At 43.0% G+C, this 24,127-nt stretch overlaps 1 long non-coding RNA gene across 4 annotated transcripts in view; it reads right to left on the reverse strand.

The window, feature by feature from the left end:
• Positions 1-24,127, reverse strand: part of LOC137570543 (uncharacterized) — a 95,874-nt gene that overhangs the window by 48,353 nt on the left and 23,394 nt on the right. For all 4 annotated transcript variants that reach the window (XR_011031081.1, XR_011031080.1, XR_011031082.1 and 1 more), the window contains exons 2-3: positions 9,535-9,603; positions 7,844-7,972 (exon numbers count right to left, since the gene is read on the reverse strand). This is a non-coding gene — a long non-coding RNA (uncharacterized lncRNA). The remainder of the gene's footprint in view (positions 1-7,843; positions 7,973-9,534; positions 9,604-24,127) is intronic.

The raw sequence follows: 24,127 nt of genomic DNA on the forward strand, positions 1-24,127 counted from the left end.
GCGTACCCTCGTATGCGTCATCACGTAGAGGACGTGAGGTCAGAGAAAGGGCGGAAGTACCACAAGGGTACTACCGCTGAACCGCCCGCTGCCCGGCCTCAATGCATCACTCTCCTAGGCGGACTCCTCCTCCTCACTCACTCCACTGCCAGCAGCCAGCCACCGGTACTAGTATTAACATTCAACAAACTTTTGTTATGGGGAAGCGGGCAGAGGGGGGAGCGCTAGCGGAGGGGGTGGGGGGAATTTCCGACCCCCCCCCCCCCGCGATCGGGGCATGCTCCCCCCTTATGCCTGCGACCCCATAGGGGGGCCGTATTGCGGCATGTTCGGGTCCCCATTGACTTCCATTGAGTTCGGGGTTTGGGCCGAACATGCTGAACATCTGGCCCATGTTCGGCCTGTTCGGCCCGAACCCGAACATCCAGGTGTTCGCCCAACACTACTGATAACCTAATTTGTCCTTTTGGCCATGTAATTCGGGGTCTGGCTATGTGGCTATTGCCATTGTTGCAACAAAGTACCATGCATTGTCCAAATAGCATACATTTATAGTGAAATCAATGGAATCAAATGTCCCCTTGCCACTCACTGGGCTTTTGTTCTCCACTTGGATAGTGGACATTGCCCACCAGGACACTCGACCACTCACTTCGGTCACTGGGCTTTGGGCAGGAAAATCAGGTTGCAAGGTTAGTGCTGCTGAAGGGCATTATGGGGTTGATTTATGTGTTTCATGACTTTGCACATGCTCGGTAGCATTTGTGTGCTATTTTGATGGGTATGCTAAAATATTGGAACACCGGCACATAAATTACAATTATTTTGTGAAATATCCCCCACCTCCTGCTCCACAATTGCTGTAATTAACATTGCGGTCTATGGCAGCACCCAAGTCAGGCACTACGTGGTACCGTGAAAGCCAGGCACCCGAGAATACCTGAATCTTGCTATGCCATCTAAATGTATACCTGAATTTCAGCAAACTTATGGATTCATCAGTTTGGTTCAAATGATTGACATTTGGGTTAAATAAGAGGGTGACACAAATTGAAACATCAACACTATCAGTAGCCACACTTTACCGATATTTCAACTTTTGAACAGGCACCTCACCAGAATGTATGTCTGAGTATGTGTATATTTGTTATTCCTGGCAAAGCAGAGTGCAAGGAGCTGTGCAAATATAGAAACCTGAAGAGGAACTGTAACTAAGGATTGAACTTCATTCCAGTCAGAAACTGATACCCCCTTTCTCACAAGAAGCCTTATCTCGAATAGGTCATCAGGAAGGTCTGTATGGCTAATATTGTGGTTAAACCCCTCCCACAGTGTGATGTCAGCACTCAGCACCTAGGTCCTGACAGTTTGCTGTCTGTGATCTTTGTTGCATTGTGGGAAATCACAGCTGTTTCCAATTGCCAAGAAATGAAGCAACCAGTATCTCCCTCTGTGCATACGTATATCTATTAAAAAACAACCTTTTTTGTGAGAGTTTTCCCGCTTTGCAGGGGTTTGCATACCTTGACTTCCTATGCCTTATTTGTGTCAAGAATGTGTTTTTTTATTACCTGTTGTAAATAAAAACTTTAAAAAACAACCTTTTAGCCTATCACATTGTTAGGGGGTGTGCTTATAGATAATGGCAGTTAGTGCTGTCTGTTTTTTTTTCATGTCTGCCAGTAGTAAAGATGATTGCTTGCAAGCTGATTGTGGATCAAACAAATGAGCAAATTACATGGTGAATATCAATCATTTCTTGATCTCTGTTCTATTTTTTAACTTCTCACATTGCAATGTATTGATTTACTTTTTCCCCTATTTCGCTACAGTTCCTCTTTAAAATCTTTCTTCATCTAACTGTTAAAATGATAAGCCCAACTGGTACAGATGACTCTGCTTAGTATACTCTGTCTTTGTACTTTACACTGCTTTATTTAATATACCCCATGTTGATCACAATGGGCAACTATTGTACATTTTATCTATAGCAATTAAAGCTAAAAATTAAACCTAAGGATGGTTCGGTAATATTTATGATTAAGAAGCTCAGATTAATGGGTACTTGCCTTCAGCAATAGAAATAGAGAAACTGATATTTATCAAGGAACGTCACATATCTCTTGCAACTCAAGGAACAGGACTGAATGACTGACCGACTCTACAATCTACCAACTTATAATACCTGCATTGGCCTATTTTAATGTTAATGTTCTTGACATTCATATAAAGCCATTAGTTTAACAATTAGAGAAAATATTTTGCATGAAACAGAATCTCTCTTTACTTTAACCACTTTGGGACCAGGGTGCAAAATTTGGGGTCTCTCAATTATAGATAGCGTGGCATAGGTATCCCTAGTATAGATAGCAAGGCTAATGTGTCCCCAGTATACTGTAGATAGGCAGCAATTACCCACCTCCCATAGTTCCAGCAAGGAGCAGCACTCCCCACCTCATCTCTCCCCGCCATCCAGCCTCGCACTGCCACTGAGTTCCAGGTCCCAGCTTGATGATGTCATCAAGCCGGGACCCAACACTAGACGCAGTGAGAGACTGGATGCCAAGCAGAGCGGAGTGGTAGCGACAATAACCGGAGGAATGTCAGGAGAAGTGAGTGGATGTTCTTCTTCCACCGCCGCCTAGTGATCACTACATTCGGCGGCGATCGCAGTGATCACATGATCAGGACCCAATCGCCATGGCTCCTGATCAGTGAGGGGAAATGTCAGCTGTCATATGACAGCTGAATCTCCCCATTCGGCTGTGCACAGTGGGACAAAGGGACATTACAGTTACGTCCATTCAGCAGCGCAGGATGTAACTGTAACATCCTTGGTCCCAAAGAGGTTAACCTAACGCTGTACACAGATTTGCAATGTTATCATGTGTTTCAACTCTTGCCAATGAGACCGGAAAATTTACATGTTGTATAATTATAATCATCTAACTCTACTATCATGCTTTCACTAATGGTTAATGTGATACCACACTCCATTGCCAGTTTGTCTATGAACCATGCCAACTTCCAGCTGGTACAATTCATATGCAGACCAATCCCATGACCGTTTGAAACCCCTATATATTAGACGGTCCTCTGAATAAAGATTGCAGGTGGAGAAAAGAATGGAAAGTGCTATTATACTGGCTGCAAAGGGCTACTCAGCAAATTTAAAGGCACATACTGTGCTCACTACTGCTACGACTGGTGCTGAAAACCATTATACTCTCACTCCAACTTCCTTAAAGCAGACCTCCAGTGTCATTTAAAGTTAATGTCAGGGTCACTAACTTTCTGTGTTATAATGAATTATGATAGATGCAATTCTATGTACTCACCCACTCCACCCACGTTACGCCATATATGGTGAAGGCCTTGCCCCAATACAGAAAAATGCAATGGTGTTTTTTTCTGGAGCCTGGGTTACTTCTTCCACAGGCCAGCCTCCTCTACAGCCCCCAGCTTTGTGGCTGAGATATAAATGTGTGATAATTCTCTCTCCTCAAAGAGTAATGTTGTGTGGTTACGCCATGGCCACAGAGCTGGGAGTGGGCTACAGAGCTGGAGGCTGGGCTGTGGAAGAAGTAACCCAGACTTCAGAAAAAAAAATGTCAGGGTGTTTTTCCCTAATGAGGCAGGGCCTTCACCATATATATGGCGTAGTGTAGCCGAAGCGGGTTAGCACGTAGAATTTTTAAAATCATAATACTAAATACTAATATGCAGTTGTACAGTAATTATGCTCAACATGGACTTTAAAGTTAAACTGCACAGTTAGCAAACAGCAACTGCTCATACAAAAGCCGATCTGCCAGGAAGCCTAAACTAAACTGAGGATGTACAGTATATATGCATGGACCCACAATGGTGATTGTGGTGTGCGCGCATAGGCTTTAGTGTGTGCACTCGCCGGCTTTGGGCGGAGATGTTGTTCATATTGTAGGTGGTGGACTATCGTTCACATTATAGGTAGCAGTTGTGTTGTGCACGCGCAGGTGCGTAGTTTAATATATAAAACGATTTGTAATACTTATGAGAATTGAGGGTTTACTGGTTCACGGTAACATAGAGAGTTAGTGTCCCTGACACTAGCTTTAACGAGGACCTGTAACCCTGTAACCAAGGATTGAACTTCATCCCAATCAATAGCTGATAACCCCTTTCCCACAAGAAATCTTTACCTTTTCTCAAACTGATCATCAGGGGGCTCTATATGGCTGATATTGTGCTGAAACCCCTCCCACAGTGTGATGTCAGCACCTAGGTACTGACATCACACTGTGGGAGCCTTGTTGCATTGTGGGAAATAACAGATGTTTCCAACTGCCAAAAAAGCTTCATCTCCTTCAACGGACATCACCTGCCAGCAGTAAAGATGTCACCATGTGATACATTTGAGAATGTTAATCAGGGAGAGGAAAGATTTTACATTAGGCAAACACTGACTAAATTATTTATTAATGAATTGTATTGTGAAAATTAAGCACTTTTTTCATGCTTCATTGCGTTATTTTTACTGCAGTTCATCTTTAATTTACATGCTAGGTCAGCTTAAAGAGGAACTCCAGTGAAAATAGTGTAATAAAAAAGTGCTTCATTTTACAATAATTATATATAAATGATTTAGTCAGTGTTTGCCCAAAATCTTTTAAATCCCTGATTTACATTCTGCCATTTATTACATGATGACATTTTTACTGTTGGCAGGTGATGTAGCTGCTGCATGCTTTTTTGGCAGTTGGAAACAGCTGTAAACAGCTATTTCCCACAATGCAACAAGGTTCACAGACAGGAAACTGCCAGGAGTACCACGGTCCTCAGAGTTTCTTGTGGGAGGGGTTTCACCACAATATCAGTCATACAGCGCCCCCTGATGGTCTGTTTGTGATAAGGAATATATTTCTTATGTAAAAGGGGGTAACAGCTACTGATTGGGATAAAGTTCAATTATTGGTCGGAGTGTCTCTTTAACCTATTTTGGTTTCTGGACGTAGAAACTAAGTCCAGAAACCATGTGCGCTACCGCGCGCCCCCGCGGCCGATCGCGCGCGTGCACGCGCACTCCCGGCCGCGGATTCGGTAGTCAGGGAATCAATGTATCGGACTATGAAGTCCGATCACTGATTCCTCTCCCCCGCTGAAAAAGCGACAGCTTCTCTCGGAAGCTGCGCCTTTTCTGGCCATTCACTGCCTGACGCGCCACTCTAAGCGTGTGTTACGCTTAGAGTGACGTCATGTAAACAAACTCATGGCCGCCATCTTGTGGCCAAAAAGTAATACTACACCTGAAAATAAAAATGAATTAAAATCAACACACATTTACATTATAAATCTATTGTTTACCCCCCACCCTCCCAAAACTACCCAAATAAAATGTTTACTATAAATAAAAAAAAAACATTACAATAAAAAAAAAAACATGTAAATATTTACCTAAGGGCCTAAACTTTTTAAATATCAATGTAAAGATGAAATATTTCTATATTTTTTTTATTTTAAACTTGTTAATAGTGATGGATGCAAAATGGAAAAAATGCACCTTTATTTCCAAATAAAATATTGTCGCCATACATTGTGATAGGGACATAATTTTAACGGTGTAATAACCGGGACATATGGGCATATACAATACGTGAGTTTTAATTATGGAGGCATGTATTATTTTAAAACTATAATGGCTGAAAACTGAGAAATAATGAATTTTTCCATTTTTTTCTTATTCTTCCTGTTAAAATGCGTTTACAGTAAAGTGGCTCTTAGCAAAATGTACCCCCCAAAGAAAGCCTAATTGGTGGCGGAAAAAACAAGATATAGATCAGTTCATTGTGATAAGTAGTGATAAAGTTATAGGCTAATGAATGGGAGGTGAACATTTCTCTCGTGAAAACCACGGAACCTGAATGGGTTAAAGAGAGACTGTTCCACAAGATCAGTTTCACATATTGTAACTCATGTTAGCAAGTACGCCTCTTGTAGGCTGTCTCATGTCACCTCCTAACCCAAATTGAAATGTACCCAATAGCTACATGGTCCTATAGTAGCTAGCACTCTCGCCTTGCAGCTTTGGGTCCCAAGTTCGTATCTCAGCCAGGGCACTATCTGCACGGAGTATGTATGTTCTACCCGTGTCTGTGTGGGTTTCCTCTGGGCACTCCGGTCTCCTCCCACAACCCAAAAACTTACCGATAATCTAACTGCCCCCCCCCCAAATTGGCCTTAGACTATGATACATACACTACACAATACATACATAGACATAGGACTATGGTAGGGATTAGATTGAGGGACAATTAAGTGGCAAGACAATATACTCTGTACAGCTCTGTGGAAGATGTTTGTGCTATGTAAATACTAACTTGTAATAGCATGCATGTAAACAGTGACTTTAGAACCAGCTTGCCTGGAGCCAGAGGAAGGGAGTGCCGCACACACAGGCAGCACCCCAGTTTCTCTCACCACCCAGGGACACCACCTGCAACTGCACCCCTAGGAAAGACCAATACAAAATGTATAGAAAGAAAAGAATGGCAAGCGCTTTTAGCGCAAGCTGCACCTGATTCATACTGACTGTAAAGGGCTATTCAGCCCCCAGTCCAAGAGTGCTTGCCATTCTCCCCATGCTCTCAGAATAAAGACTACTATATGATCAGAAAAGTAAAAGCAGCATATGTACTGCATATATGGACAACGACATAAAAGCAAAATAAATATGAATACCACAAGTGCTAAAACTAAGGAATGGATTCTTTATACAGGAATTCTTTAAAACTATTTTTAAGATAATAAAACTGTTGACTTGATTTAGTAAATACACATTTATAAATAAAACTGCAAACCAAAGAAAAAGATTTTTTTTTCTTATTATTAGTAAAGGCAGATTTGAATGTCATTCTAGTCAACAGGGTATTCTTCTATTGAGTAGACATGGAGAACCATTGAGGCAAGTAAATCCACCTACAATCAGCTTAAGGCACAGAGTAGTTTTATTCACTTCTAAATTCTAAAACCTATTCAGACTGAAATGCATCCTTGGCACTCCACTCAGGAGAAATCCCCGGGCTCCAGTTTTAACCTAATTCAATATTCATATGGGGCTTCTTCATTTAATAATGTAAAAAACACAATAACTATCTCTTTTACTTACAATGCTTTAACTCAGAAACGGGTGATTTAAATAGGCAAAGTAATTAAGAGTTAACAATAGAGAACAGGCTAGCGGACCACCTCGCACAAAAATGACACATGTAAGCTTCCTACTCACATTTCTAAGTGGTTTAAAATCCCATTAGTGACACACTCTAAATCACTAAAGAAAACATCAATACCACCTGAGTAAAAGATTTACTGGTGAATCAATCAAATGACAAATGGACTGTACTATTCAAAAGTAATTCAAAAATAATTCAGTTTTTTTTTCTTTATTATTACATCGAACTACAGCAAAGCTTTTTCTTTGTAAGTAATAAATGATCTTTCTCATTTTTGACATGTTTTTTTTCTAACATGAAACACACAGAACGTTAATAAGATTTGAACCTTTTAGCTATTTGGATCTTTCGGTACATTATCAGCAATATGGGCGCAATAGGATGGGAATTATAACTGAAACTATAGCTGATGGCGTAGGTACAAGTAGGAGAAACTAAAATAGATTCAGGTCACTAAAATAATTTTTTTCTTGTCCCTCAGAATAGAGATTTCTGGATTGGTGCCCCTCACAACTTTTAAGTGAATTGCAGCGTTTACGTGAACTAAAAGAGTACCTACATTATAAATTACAGTTTGCTTTAAACCTAATAAGTTGACAAGATGTACTGTACATGATAAAGTGTGATTTTCTCACCTCCAGGGTCTGTATTCCACAGTGTTAAATTGGGCACTGGCCTTTTTTTTCTTCTTTCCAACTCATAGGTGCAAAGGATGCTGGGGGATTGATGTCATAACGTCACCCCTCATGTCCATGTGATCTAATCTAGGCAGACAGACAGACATCTGAAATAAGAATTATAGCAACAGACATGATAAGATGGCTGCAGCAGTTTTTCTGTAATTTGATCTAGGCAGCCAGAGAGCAGGAGAGGGAGGGGCAGGGGAGTTAACCAGGCTGAAGAGGAGGGCACAATGCTTTAGCAGGTCTTCAGCTTCAGGAGAAATAAGTAAATGATACTTACAGATATAATTGTGAGTCTGTTCTATCCACTATGATGTACCAGATGTAAACTTTATATGTTTATCTAACCGTACACAGTGCATAGACTACATATATGTATTGCCATTCAGACCTTGGCTGCAGGTGGTCTTTAAGCAATGTAATGTATGAACAAATGAAATCTTTTGGTTGTTTCTCACATATACAAGACCAGATTTATACTTTTTATGTCTCTGTGGCTGTTACAGAAATCCAGCACTGCACATATACTGTGAGTACCATTGGCGCCGTTGGTGTTTCTTGTAAGTTAGGCTCGGTTTCCACTTCGAATGGATGCCAAATGGCACTGAAAAAGTGCATCAGCTCAGGATGCGCTGCACTCCATCACATATCTGCTGTTAAAGCTTTTTTTAAATGTTTTCACTGATTCATTCAGTTGAACTGGCTCATGCATCATGATGACCTGGGGAGTCAGCAACCTAACCAGTCCACTACTGGTCATGTAATACATACACTTGAGCATGCAGATATACAAATACACCCCCCACCCCTCTCACACACACACACTACAGACACATGCAGACACACACACACACACTTGGCACACACACATTTAGCACACACACACGCATACACACACACACACACACACACACGCATTTAACACACACGCACACAAACACACACACACTCATTTAACTACCTAACGGCCGCGTCACGCCAATGGGCGTGGCCGCAGCGGTAGCCCCAGGACCGCCTAACGCCGATCGGCGTAAAGTCCTGGGGATGCAGTTTTGCAGATTGCACGCAGGCTGCGCGCGCATCCCCTGCTTGGTAGGCGGAGCCGAGCTTTGCTGCTTGGAGACTGTTAGACGGCAAAACCGCCATCTAATTCTAAGCCTGTGGTCCAGAAGTGGTTAACACACACACACACATGCGTGCACACCCTCACACACACACCCTCACACACACACACCACACACACACACACACACACACACACACAGTACACACACACACACACACAGCACACACACACACACACACACACACACACACACACACACACAACACATTTTCCAGCCATGTTACCTTTCATTGTTACACAGTACACACACACATAGTATACACACACACACACACACACACACACACAGACACACACACACACACACAGACACAGTCACACACACACACACACACACACACACACACACACACACACACACACACAGACACACACACACAGACACACACAAAGACACAAAGACACACACACACACACACACACACACACACACACACACACACACACACACACACACACACACACACTGTCTGTGAGTACTGGTTCACACATAAAACACATTTTCCAGCCATGTTACCTTTCATTGTTAATAGCAGTACTCTCATCTTCACAAATTCAGGTTGGTTGATTCATCTGGATAGGAGTCCTGTGATGAAGGATTGACAATTTTTAGCACATATAGTTGTGTGTAATTTATATTACCTTTATATAACCTTCTTTTTATATATATTTTTACATAATTGTACACAATCCAGAGACTCCTTCACAGCGTGTGGTAGTTCTGCCAGCCAGCAGTGAAACCGCAAGCAAATTTAACTGGAATTCAAGCCAAAAGTTAAGTTTCATAATTATCTAGTTTGAAAACAGACAGATATCACTTATGTTGAGTCTCTTGAACCTCTCTGAACCTTGATGAGGATGAAGGGGAGAGAAACAAGGATCATTCTCTCTCTGGCTGCAGTATCACCATCTTATACCTAGTAATTCTAGCTATGAATGCTCTTCAACGTAAAGAGCCCATTCATACCTTTTTCAAATTCAGATGTAGAAATTGTCATAGCCACTGTTATTCCCATAGTAATATATGCCTCGTCTTAACAACTCATATTTCATATTCATATAAAGAGACCCTATCAAACTGGTGGTATAATCTGCTTTCCTCCATACGCAGTTGATGTCCACTTGCCAATTCTACAGACCTTGGAGTAAAAAAAGCTCATTTGACATGCATTTATATTGTACTTCAATATATTAATACATTTTGATAAGGGATGAGTGATAATGCCTCTGGCACACTGAGCTATACTAGCAAGCAAGGGTAGCTATGCTCATCCTGATAAGAGCCCAGGATTTAATGGGAAAAGGATGTGCTGAAGGGTGTGGTCAATTTACATACAAAACAATAATTAACCATCTACACTCAAACACTTATAGTAAGCCAGAACTCAATAAAGTAACAATAAAAACAACTAGATTGTAAGTTACTTTCAGTTGCACTAATGGAGGCTATTCGCTTCCAAAATGGATTGCATGCAAAAGCATTCTGTACTAAACTTTTTCACCAGTATTGAGATTCCCTGTGTTCCTACTCTACCTACACCAGTATTGAGAGTCCCTGTGTTCCTACTCTACCTATACCAGTATTGAGAGTCCCTGTGTTCCTACTCTACCTACACCAGTATTGAGAGTCCCTGTGTTCCTACTCTACCTACACCAGTATTGAGATTCCCTGTGTTCCTACTCTACCTACACCAGTATTGAGATTCCCTGTGTTGCTACTCTACCTACACCAGTATTGAGATTCCCTGTGTTGCTACTCTACCTACACCAGTATTGAGATTCCCTGTGTTCCTACTCTACCTACACCAGTATTGAGTTTCCCTGTGTTCCTACTCTACCTACACCAAGGTTAAAGTGCGTGAAATGTTTGCTTGCTTGCTGACTGGTGTGGGTAGAATAGGGTACCTTTTGAACGGATGGAACCTCATCGCTGTTGAAAGGGTTTAGTACAGAATGCTTTTGCATGCAATCTATTTTGTAAGTGAATATCCTTTATTAGAGCAACTTGGAATCAAAATGCTGTTTTTATCATTACTAGAATTCCAGGTTGCTGTGAGTGATGGAGTGCAGAGGGTAAATTATTGTTTTTCTGAACTATAGTAACCCTCTTGGTCAATGTTATTTAGGGGCTCTGGAAGAGAGGAGTGGTAAAATCTCCTTTTCTCCCCAGAGCCTGCCCTTTGCCCATACCATGGACAAGGGGCTTCACTTTAAATTAAGGAGAACTGGGCACAACACTAACCCTTGGGGGACTACAATGCTAACATTGGTATATTATGAGTACTGTTACTATTACTTTTGTCCTACTCAGTGGCGTAGCAAAAAACTGCAGGGGTAGTGTCCACACCAGGGCCCCTGGATCAGAGGGGCCCAGTTGGTGCCCTCTTTCAACAACTGTATTAGCTCTTTATTGGTGTTAAACTGGTATGTGCTGGATAGTTGTAACTATTATTAGGTTGTTCTCCTTCCAAACCTACACCTCTCTGACACTGCAGCTGTCCTTGGCAGGCTTTGGTGCTCAATGTCAATTGTTATGTATAGAGTGCTTGAGGTGGCCCAATGTAAAACTCGCACTGGCTCCTAAGATACACTACTGGTCCTACTTACTTTTATTTGCTGATTAGTACAGGAGACCATTCCCCATGGCCTTCACTGTAATGTCTGTGATGGGGAAACTACAATGAGAAGTGAGTTGTATTTGAAAATGTTTCAGCTGTTGTAAATACAGAAATTGGGAATTAAACTCCAGTAAGGAGCCTGTCCCATTGGCAGCTGGAAGAGGAAACTGTGATTTCCAGTCATTCTACATAGTCTTCCTCTAACCTTCTTTTGTGTCTCTGGAATAAGAAACAAGGAATTAACTTCCACGTGGAAACACATGTAGCAGTAAAATCCTAACAGAGCTTTTAATCCTTGCCTATTCTTTTTACAGGTAGTATGTAGAGATAGCTCAAACTGTTGGCCCGGCACTGCCGGCAGGCAATTCCCGGCGAATATTGGTTGTTCGCATTTGCGTCTGTTCAAGAACATATGGTGTGTTCCACCCACCCCCTATACATTATAATGGAGCCAAAAATTGACCCCTCACCACAGAGTCAGCAGACACATGGCAGCCAATCAGCTATCCCTCCCACCTGGACCGCATCCCCACCTATCAGTGGCAGATCAGGGAGAGTGAGGTGCTGACAGGGATAGCATTAGTTAGGCCTGTGTTCGGTGTGCTCAGTGCAGATTCTTTCTGCAACCACAGTGGTAGCACTGGTTCGCATACGTTTGCAGCATTCGCAAACTGAAAATTTCGCAACATCACTAGTAGTATGCACTTTCTGTACTGTGCCATACAAAACCATTCCTGGCTGTATTTTATATGAAGTTTCCCAAAATTGCATATAGTTTGAAAGTCTAGTGCAGTGCGCTTTAAATGAATATGCTCCCAAAAAAAAGGTAGCAGAAATTTGGGCGCCCATGGCTAATGGACTATTTGGGTGCCACAGAAGAGGCTAATGCAACTATCGTTAATACGGCGCCAAAAGCAAAAATTTGGGCGACTGATAAATATCGTTTTCAACATTACAATATTACATTTTTTAGATATGTTATCATTTTGAAACTGGCAACCTTATAGTTTTTGTAATATTATTTTGTTTGTATGTACAACTGTTACATTATCAAATAATTTATAGTTTTTACATACACATTTTACGTTTGTAAGGGTGTTTGTGCGGAGGGGTGGTGGTTAGGATTAGGCGTCGGGAAGGGTGTTTGTGTGTAGTTATGTGTGTAGGGGGGTGGTTAGGGTTAGGCACCCCTAGGAGAGGTCTTAGGGTTAGGCCCCAGGGGGGGGGAGTATCTTTGGATTAGGCATCAGTAGTTGAGGGTTCTGTGTGAGAGTAGGGTTAGGTTAAGCTGTAGTAAAAATATTAGTAAGATTTTCTACTGCTTTATTATCGTTATTACCAATTTTCAATCGGCAATATTGTTACGATAATATACATCATCTACACTTAAATAAACGAAGAATATCAGTAGATGTTAACAATATTTTTATTAATATATAATAAACACAAACTGCGCCTGCCAAAGTACAAACGGGTGCAATAGCATATGCTTCAATCGAGTGTTCGCTATCACAAGTCCTTGAATATCAGTCTATAGTGCTGTGACAGCGCTCCTCTTCTTTTCTACAATTTAAACATAGAAAAAACAATCGCACATAGTGCATTACTGTGAATCGCAAAGTACAGTTCCCCACACGTGCATAAGTGCTCAATTGTGCATCACTCGTGGTCTCTACAGCCCCTCCACACTAGCAGCTCACCAGATTGACACCACCTCACAGTCCAGGTGGGTCTAGCGCTTAGCCTATAGAGCGGCCAACTCCAATGACACTTCCACGATAGTTTAGTTCACAATTGGATGATCCATATTTAATGACAAGTTCCACATGAAAAACATATAAGAACACACATAGCATAAAACCGTTGGGTTAAAAGTTATGGCCTGCGCAATATCAGCGCACTCACTTGTGTAGGAAGATAACAGGCATTTCAGGCATTGCAGCCTAGCAATAAAGCTTCTCTGCTGGCGGTGTCGGCGTCCCGAACTTCCCCGCTCCTCGTGGCAGCCTGTCTCCTGACCTTCCAGATCCCAGTGACCCCAGCGCTCCTGGTCACGCCCGACGCGTTTCGTCCAATGGACTCATCAGGGGCTGACGTCACTAGGGCGCTGACGTCTTTTATACTGAGGGCTAGCTCTATTGTGTAGTCTATGGGTGCCTAGGCATCCACTACTTCCTTATTATGACGTCATCAGTGGCCGTCTGGAACACTGATGTCCCGGCCCTATCTGATGACTAAAACCTGTGATGAGGGTTAATGCCATCTTGTGGCCAGATAACTAACTTCCACCCTTTTGGCTGAAGAAAATCTTACAGTCTAAAACAGTGCCATCTTGTGGCCATTTAGCTAACTTATTAAAGCTAGGTTTGCCAGTATATCAACTCATGATTGAACATAAGGGTGGAACACCCTTGTTTAAGAATATATTTTATATTTTAAAAAATCCCAATGTTCCAGTTTTTTCTTGTTTATTCTGGTTCAATGATTTTCATTATCTTTTTCATTCGGAATAAAAAATCTTGTTAATAAAAACCAAAAACTAAAAACTAAAAAGGACACATTTAAGATTTAATAGAAATCAACTCCTCCATCTTGCCTATTAATTTCAACATGGGGGACTGGTTAAAGGTGGCCACTATCACCATCCCTATGATACTCAAGGGGTCGACAAAGCCCAGATGAAAGGGGGCTTTGCACAAGGAGCTCAATATATTTGCTTCTATTACTTACATGTTTCCATTAAGGATCTTCTACTTGAGGCACCTTGTTGTTTAATTGGGCAATAGCTGTTTATTCCTGGGCTGCAATACCTTGCCCTCTAATTACAGACAACAGTCACAAAAAGATTCCTTTAGGCCCAAATATCAACACCTCCTCAGTTTACATGCTGCAGTGCCTCCATTGGCACCCGCCTACTGAGTGAGAATGCTGTGTATCTCCTCCCCATCATACACTGTGCCCTTAATTGGCCTCTATGTCCCCTCCCCTTAGCTGGTGTGGTATTGTAAACAAGTGTGTGACCCCCACTTTAAATATACAAAGGAGCCACAGGATTCTCAGTGTTCAAAAATTCATACATCATTTGTAATAAAACAATTTAAATCAAAATCTACATTGAGTCCCCTCGGGGACAGTGATCGCATATTAAAAATCCATCTCCCCTCCGCTTGGGAGATGTCCCTCACTACACTCGAACCTCTCCACCTCTTAACATGTGACTCTACCCCCATAAACTTCAGTCCAGCGGGGTCTCTATTGTGATGTGTTTTAAAGTGATTGGAAACACTATGTGTGGCCAGTCCTTTAATTATGTTTGCCACATGTTCCCCTATCCTTTTGTGTAATGATCGGGTGGTGCGCCCCACATATTCTAGCCCACAAGGGCATATCAAAACATATATCACCCCCTTACTGCGGCACGTGATGCATTGTTTTATCCTGTGTTGGTAACCTGTGTTTTTTGCAGTGAGAGTGTCCCCTCTACATGGCTGTGCCTCTCTACAGCCTCTGCAATCCCGGCAGGGAAAGAAGCCCCTTTGACCCAGGAGGTTGGCCGTATTTACCTTCGGGGGGTCCTGGAAGCTGGGAACTAGCTTCGACCTAAGATTGGGCGCCTTCCGGTATATAAATCCAGGTTTTTTTGGGAGTGCCCTCCCCAGCGTCCCATCCAGTTGCAGAATGCGCCAGTGTTTCATAATAATCGACTCAACATCTCTGTATTGATGGCTATAGTCAAGCAGTAGATCAAATTCTCTGCTCCTGCCTCCTGATGGCTTTCTGTTTTGTAATAGGTCAGACTGTTCCATCCTGGATACTTCATTCACTACGGCCTGTAAATGCGCAGGGTTGTATCCCTTATCCACAAACCGCTGGACCAGAATTTGGCTCTGTTCTCTAAAATCATACAGGTTATTTTTTATTAACAAAATGGATATTAACAATATTTTTATAAACGAAACTCCGCGCCCATTTTTCCTCGCTCCCCTTTTTCATGCATGCAAAAACAAAACCCTTACTTGTCCTTATATGCATGTAACCATCTATGCTTCTGTTTAAATTATATCTATAATAATCTACATGAAAATCACATATAAATATATGATAAAGCATCCCATGTTGCGTTATAGCACACCAACACAAAAACACATTAAAATGTCCATTGCCTATGCGAAGGTATGGAAGGGATCTTACTATAATTGCTTGCAATGTTCATGCCTATTAACCTTACACAGCATTCTATACTAGAATCATTTTGTGCAGCTACTTATTCTTCCTATTTTGTGTACATAGGTGTAAATAGTATGTTTGCCTGGTTATTAGGAGTTATATAAATTCACAATAGAAATGCAGGTGAAATGCGAATTGTTCTAGCTGTGTATAAAAATAGAAATTGAAAACTGAAATGATAGCAATGAAACGTTTAAAGATGCATATTTTATTTCCCATTCATTAGAGGTTCTCCTTTTTTATATGTTTCATCTAATCCATGAAGGTCATACATTTCCCTGATTATTCCTTTACTGCATATTTTTTTCCAGTGGTCTGATTAATACATCTATTAATAGCTCTAGTGCATGCCACTAGTTAGAAGGGGTGGAAAATATTTTTTCTTAAACACTGAGAAGTCTAGGAAAAATGTAAGGAAAGTCATGTATGAATATCAGTGCTGAGCAGATCAGCTTACCCCCACAGGAATCAACATTGGATCGGATGCCAAAGATCCATTTTCTGTTCAATAAAAAAGCTTTATTGACTGGACTGTTAACTAGTAAAGGGGCTCGGTTCCTCCTAATGTCCATTATGGACAATTCTTGTTTAACTGCTTCTGTATCAAAGTGATTGAAATTTAAGCCCTATTTACAGTCTGTTATCACTGCCAGGGCATAGATTTCAAACACCCGCCACCGCGCACTCATGCCACTCTCACTCTGGTGCCATCGCAACCAACTTGCATAGCTGTCCTAGCAACAGAACAGCTGAGGTCCGTACGACCCTGTGATCACTGTGAGCCAATCCCAGAAATCCCAGAATGAATTCTGTGAAAAAGGAGCCAGAAACATATGGGGTACTAAACGGGTTAAACCAGAAATAGGTAATCCATGAGATGCTTTGGCCTACCCCATTGATGATGATGTGAAATAGGTCAATTTATATCATATTATGGAAGCTGACAGACAGCGTGCTTCTACTATATGTTTATATAACAAAAGTAACATCGCACCCCATCTTTATAACAAAATTAAAGTGTTGTGTAATGGCTGAAAATATGTCTGTTGCTTTGAGCTGAGGACTGGTTGACTGTAAAATAATAATAACATTTTTAGCATTTGTATAATGCTTTTCTCCTGTTGAACTCAAAGTGCACGAGAGCTGCAGCCACAGTAGGCCACCCTTCAGGGCTAGGGAGTCTTGCCCAGGGACTCCTTACTGAATAGGTGCATGCATTAAAAATATCTTATTACATTAGTTGCTTTGAAAAAAAAAAGTGCATGTTTTTCTGCATACAAACGCACATGATTTGAGGAAAACACATGGAGAAAAATGCGTGCAGAAAACTAAAAGACAAGTGTGAACCCTGCCTCAAACCTCATTTTTAGGTATCCCTTAAAATGCATTATTTTTGCCATATTCTACCTTTTCTACCTCTCATTTCATCTGTTAGTCCAATCTGTAAAAAAATAACATAATTACCCTCATGCAAAATATTGAATTAATAACGATTTATTGTTGGAAGCCATGGTAAAGGCTAACAGGACATAATAAAATTTAAGACTAGCTGACTTTTTTGTGATCTGATTCCAAAAAGGCTACTTTAGTGAAAAAGATTCTGCTAAGTGTGTGGTGGGGCAGAAACAAAAAATAAGGAAAGCAAAGGGCTAAATTGTGAATGGGGTAAATAGTTATGCTGATGACAACACACTGACACCTAGAAAGGATTAAAATGAAATGGGGCCCAAGGCAAGGTGCCAGCCTAATGCTTCCTCCTACAGTCTTCTGAGGTGGGAGAGTAGTCAGAGGAAGTAGCAGTGGTTGCCTTGGGGATGATCCTGCTTAGGCTGGTACATAGACCTGCTTTATATCTGAGACAGGGTCATGATACATCAGTGGTGTGTAAAGTATGTGATAGCAAGAGAAGGGGGGGTGTTTTGGCTCTGAGGGGGTGTCGGCAGGGGCGTAACTTAATAGGGCTCTACTACAAAAATGATACCATGGGGCCCCCTTGGTCCCCGAACCGCATGGGGTCACGTGATTGGGAGCCAGCGCATGGCAGCAGAGATTGTTCTGTTGTGAAGCAGCATCTAGAAGCAGGAAAAAATGACAGACACTCCTGCTACAAGGCACTCTGCATGTCGGGAGGAGGTGGCCGGGATGTTTTTTGCTAATTGGCTGCACTTGTGGTTGGGGAGAGGGAGGAAGAGTTGCCCCCAAAGCCTCTGGGCCCCCCTGCGATGACAAGGGTCGCAGGGGTGATTGTTACTAGGGATGCTCATTCGGATTTCGCGAAATTGAAATTTCCGAATTTCCGATCGGAAATCTGAATTTCTAATCGGAACTCGGAAATATGAAAACTGAACTCGGAAAACGGAACTCGGAAATCAGATTCGTTAAGTTTAGCCCAATCACAGAACTCAAAATCAATGGACCAATCAGAAAATGCAGAAACAACTCGAAAGTATTTGGCCAATCAGAGAATTCAAAAAATGTTTAAAAAAAAGCCCCACTACTCGAAAAAATGGAAACTGGTTGGAAATCGGATTTCTGTGAAAATACTGCATTAATTACCACAACTCGGTAATTTTAGCCCAATCACAGAACTCGGAAACATTGGACCAATCAGAGAATGCAGAGTCAACTTGGAAGTATTTGGCCAATCACAGAATGCAAAAAATGACCAACATACCCACTACTCGGAAACTCGAACTCGGAAATCGGAAACCAATCGGAAATCCGCGAAATCGGTAATCAGCATTGGCGGAAATCGGAATTTCTGCAGAATTGGAAATCGACATTTGCGACCATCCCTAATTGCTACGCCCATGGGTGTTAGGATCCAAACACCTCGTATGTCAGCAGTGCAAGGCAGCGTGCTCTGACTACACAGCTAATCTGTAAAGCGTGGAGGAAAGATGAAAGTCGGCACTGCTGTCAGCTGCTTTATTTCAAACTTGCAGGTACATATACATGCTATGCAAAACGTGCAATAAGTGGATATAAGACATAGCATTCCTGCTCCTTTGCCCACAGCGTGCCTGCTGCCTTCCTTGGATGTGTGGTGGTGGTAGCCGTTTCTCTGGCTCCCACTCCGGACCAGAATAGAACCCTGATTCCCCGGCCGTTACCCGTGGTCACCAATATGGAAACTTGTTTATCAGTCACCCAGTTGAATGAATGGCAGACTTGCCCTCCATAACAGATTCTCGTTAAAGGATTTAAAGTTGATTCATCTCATATACAGCAGGGCCTCGAAAGTCCTCCTGTATTGTTATTTTTTGTCACTACCTCCCTGAGTCGGGAATTGCATGCCATGCCTGCTGCCTTCCTTGGATGTGTGGTGGTAGCCGTTCCTGCTCCTTTGCCCACAGCGTGCCTGCTGCCTTCCTTGGATGTGTGGTGGTAGCCGTTTCTTAGGCTCCCACTCCGGACCGGAATGGAACCCTGAATCCTCGGCCATTACCCGTGGTCACCATGGTACTAAGAAAGTAATATGTTTATCAGTCACACAGTTGAATGAATGGCAGACTTGCCCTCCATAACAGATTCTCGTTAAAGGCAAGTGGCGTCATCTCTGGCACACAGCGTTGGGTCAAGGGTCCATGTGACCACAGATGCCTGGTCTGCAAAGCACGGTCAAGGCAGGTACATTACTTATGCAGCACAATGGGTCCTTCCTTGGATGTGTGGTGGTAGCCGTTTCTTAGGCTCCCACTCCGGACCAGAATCGAACCCTGATTCCCCGGCCATTACCTGTGGTCACCATGGTACTGAGAAAGTACCATCGAAAGTTTCACACGGTTGAATGAATGGCAGACTTGCCCCCCATAACAGATTCTCGTTAAAGGTACTGAACAGCCAGCAGAAAAAGTCATTTAAAAAATATATGTAAGCTTTAACAATGGTAGAGAAAGAACCATCGAAAGTTGATAAGGCAGTCAGACGTTACCTGATATCACTGAGGTAGAGCAATCTGGCCATCGTGCGCACCAGTCCAGCATGGCCGTCACTACACAAACAGCTATTTGCGGTGCGTTACACAGTGAGTTTGGTCTGTCAGTGTGAAGCAGTACACTAATTATACTAACTGATTGATGTATACACATGCAAGATGTTTAAAAGCACTTTAGGCCTCCAATTTAGCATTCAATGTGATTTCTGCCCTTAAAACGCCGCTGTGCATCAAATCCAGATTTTTCCCGGGACTTTCGGTGTGTATCCCACTCCGCCATGCAAAAACACAGATGTTAGACCCCTTGAAACATCTTTTACATCATTTTTGTGGCCAGCATAAATGTTTCTATTTTTCAAAGTTCTCCTCCCCCTTTGAAGTCTATTGCAGTTAGAAAAGTTTGCGCAAACCGAACTTTTTGTGGAGGTTCGCATTTGAGGTTTGCGAACCGAAAATCGGAGGTTCGAGCCATCTCTACTGGTTGAGAGCTCTGACACAAGAGACCTGGGTTTGAACCTTGGCTTTTCCTGTTCAATAAGGCCCGGTTCACATTAGCGGTTTCCATCCGGAATCGCCGTGCCGGAGCCGGACCGCATGCGGAACGGACGCACGGCATAGCAATGAAAGTCTATGCGTCCGTTCACATGCGTCCGTTTCGTCCGGACCGGAGCCGGACCGGATCCGGACTCCGGCGTAAGACCCAACATGCGCTATTTTTTGGTCCGGCTCCTCCGGCAGCCGTATCCGGAGCGGAGCCGGACTGTTGCATCCGGCCAATACAAACCAATGAGAACCGGAGAGCGCACAACACACTGGCTATAAAAACCGGACGTTCTACCCCACTTCCTATGCTTTTTCTATGGTATAGTGGCCATTTTGGATGGGGACCACATGGGCCCAGCGTTCACAGAGTGGAGCAGCAGTGATTTCATGCTGGAGCTCTTTGGCAGCAACATGTCCGACGATCTGTCTGAAAATGAGGGGGTGAGGCCCTACACAGCAGAAGACCTCATCCTACAGGTGCAGCAGATACCAGCCCTGTGGGACAAGGGGGATGCGGACCACAGCAACGTCAAGAAATGCAGAGGCCTGTGGAAAAAAATTGCCAAGCTGTATGTGGAGGGCTTTGATAACTTGAGCAAGAGACAGCAAGGCACAGAGGGTATGTTGACTACAAGTGTTTGGGGGGGCTTGTGGTTTTGTTTGCTTGTGATGTATTCCACTTTTGCTATTGATTTGTGTCACCCACGTGTTGCCCATCCACCTGTGGCCCACCCACCTGTTCCCCACCCACCTGTTCCCCACCCACCTGTACCCCACCTGTGATGTATCCAACCCACCTGTGATGTATCCAACCCACCTGTGATGTATCCCACCCACCTGTGATGTACCCCACCTGTGATGTATCCCACCCACCTGTACCCCACCTGTGATTTATCCCACCCACCTGTGATGTATCCCACCCACCTGTGATGTATCCCACCCACCTGTACCCCACCTGTGCCCCACCTGTGATGTATCCCACCCACCTGTGATGTACCCCACCTGTGATGTATCCCACCCACCTGTACCCCACCTGTGATGTATCCCACCCACCTGTGATGTACCCCACCTGTGATGTATCCCACCCACCTGTACCCCACCTGTGATGTATCCCACCCACCTGTGATGTACCCCACCTGTGATGTATCCCACCCACCTGTACCCCACCTGTGATGTATCCCACCCACCTGTGATGTACCCCACCTGTGATGTATGCCACCCACCTGTACCCCACCTGTGATGTATCCCACGCACCTGTGATGTACCCCACCTGTGATGAGGGTGGGGGTGTAGTGTATAGCTAGGTATACAGGGGTGTGGGGGTCAGGGTGGTGTGTTTAGCTAGGTATACAGGGATGAGGTGTTGTGGGGGTGAGGGTGGGGTGTTTAGGGATGGTGGGGGTTGGTGTATTTAGGCCTAAATACTTACAGGGGAATAGACATCCGAGTGTAGCTGTAGAACTTCTGTGGGTGTCGTCTGAGGTCCCGGTAGAGGGCCTGGAACTCTCCCTTCCTCTGCCTCCTGGCTAGTAGAGGGTGCACCCACCATCTCCTGCGAGGAGCACGCCTTCTCCCCACATAGTAGTAGGTGAACAACAGGAAGGAGATTATTCCCAGGTAATAAGAGTAAAAAATGACTGGATCCATGGTCCCAACTGCAGTCTCTGTATCCAAGGATGGTCTCCACACGTCCACCTGTCTCCAACAATGACCCCAGAGCTTCTGCTGACCTCCCAGAACCCCAGGTATTTATACAGGTTGTTATCTCTTTAAGAAACCGGATCCGGACCGCAACCGTGTTCATACGGACCGGATCCGGACCGGAACCGTACGGATCAGGTCCGGTCCGGCTACGGTGCGGTCCGGACATCCGGTGCGGTTTTTACAAAACCGCAAGTGTGAACGGGGCCTAAGCCAGCACCTATTCAGTAAGAAGTTCTTGGACTAGAATGCCTCTGGGCTGGACCCCACTAGTTCACTTTTTTTGAGCATTTATGGATCGATTTAAATCACTAGCGATTTCCCTTAACGCTCTGCCAGTGTAAATAAATGTAACAAATTCCACAGTAGTGATTAGCAAAATCGCAGTTGCAGGACACTCAGCATTTTGGGAGTGTTTGCGCTTCAATGTAAAGTATTGAAGCACTGGCAAATCACTCATGAATCGCTACATATAGCGATTTGAGTGCGATTTTAAATTACTGTAAATTGTAAAAAAAATTATAATAACTTGAAAGGACCAATCTGAATTAAAATCCCTAATCACAAATCGTTATCACAGTCGCTGGCAAAAAGCTTACACTTTTTAAAAGCACTACCAAAATCGCCGAAAAATGCTCATGAAATTGCTTTCAAAATGCTAATTCAAAAAGCTAGTGATTGTGATAGCGATTTGCGTCTTGTAGTGGGTTCCAGGCCTAACACTGCTACTGCCTATAGAGCACTGCAGCTCAAGTGCTTTGAACCTGCCAGGAAAAAAAGTGCAATATAAATGTTATTTGTCTTTTCTACATGAACTCTTCTTTATACTCTGCCAATGATTGCATTGTTTCCCTGCAGACACTCCAGTTTTCCATGTAGTGGTGGTGGTGGCTGGTGGGCTAAAATGTTTCTTCCAAATTGGTAAGGTGTACTTTTTAAAATACTCTGGAAAATGGCAATGCTAATATACACTATGCTCATGAATGCACAGGTAAAAATGAATATTTTGTACATTAAATTTCTCTGCATTTGAGATGAGCTTTAAAGTGTACCTAAACTAATTGCTGAAAAAAGATTCTCTTACCTGGGGCTTCTCCCATCCCCCTGCAGCCATCCTATCCTGCGCTGGTCCCCTACAGTCCACAGGACTCTATTGCGGATGGGAATCCGAGCGAAGCCAAGCATGGGGAGGGCCGCACAGCTGCAGTGGCTCACCGACTCCCAGTCGGTGTAATCGGAGAGGAGCGGCGCGGGACAGGATGGCTGCAGGGGGCTGGGAGAAGCCCCAGGTAAGTGAATCTCTTTTACAGGACTTGGTTTAAGAGACTGTCAAAAATGGTCATTTAAAGGAATCTAATTTTAAATTATTATCACAGTAAAAAGTTAGTAGTAAGTGGCAGCTGTTTCTCCTATTTATTTGCTTTGATATCCTGATTAAGGTATTAAGCATCTTGATACTGTGAACATAGTATCTTGCTGAGCAGCATCTTATGCTGACAACACCTAGAAAATTCTTAAAGGACAACTGAAGTGAGAAGAATATGGGGGCTGCCATATTTATTTCCTTTTAAACAATATCCATTGCCTGCTGTTCTGCCGATCTGGCTGCAATAGTGTCTGAATAACACCAGAAACAAGCATGCATCTAATGTTTTTAGATCTGACACAAATTACACACTGGAATGGGCAAGCACCATCATTGCATATATAAACAAATTAGTGGAGTAGACCACAAGGGTCAATAATCATACATCAAAAGGCCCTCACAAATAACTCAGAATGTGCAGAACAGTGAGAAACAGACCAAAATAAACAAAGAAAGAGCCACCAATAACCGCACCAATCTGACAAGGGCCAAGGTATAAATCACATCTTTATTTGAAAAGAATATATATAAAAACACTTAAATTCATGCAAATCTGATGGTAGGGCATATATAGCAATATAACATCAAATGATCATAATAATACAGGCCCCCCAAAAGAGGGAATAAAGTGTCAATAATGCAAGTGCATAGTGCGAACCAGGTACCATATGCAATGGTACAATATACAAAAGTGACAATAGTGCAAAGTAACAACAAT

Source organism: Hyperolius riggenbachi, chromosome 4, assembly GCF_040937935.1.
Source record: "Hyperolius riggenbachi isolate aHypRig1 chromosome 4, aHypRig1.pri, whole genome shotgun sequence".
NCBI lineage: Eukaryota > Metazoa > Chordata > Amphibia > Anura > Hyperoliidae > Hyperolius > Hyperolius riggenbachi.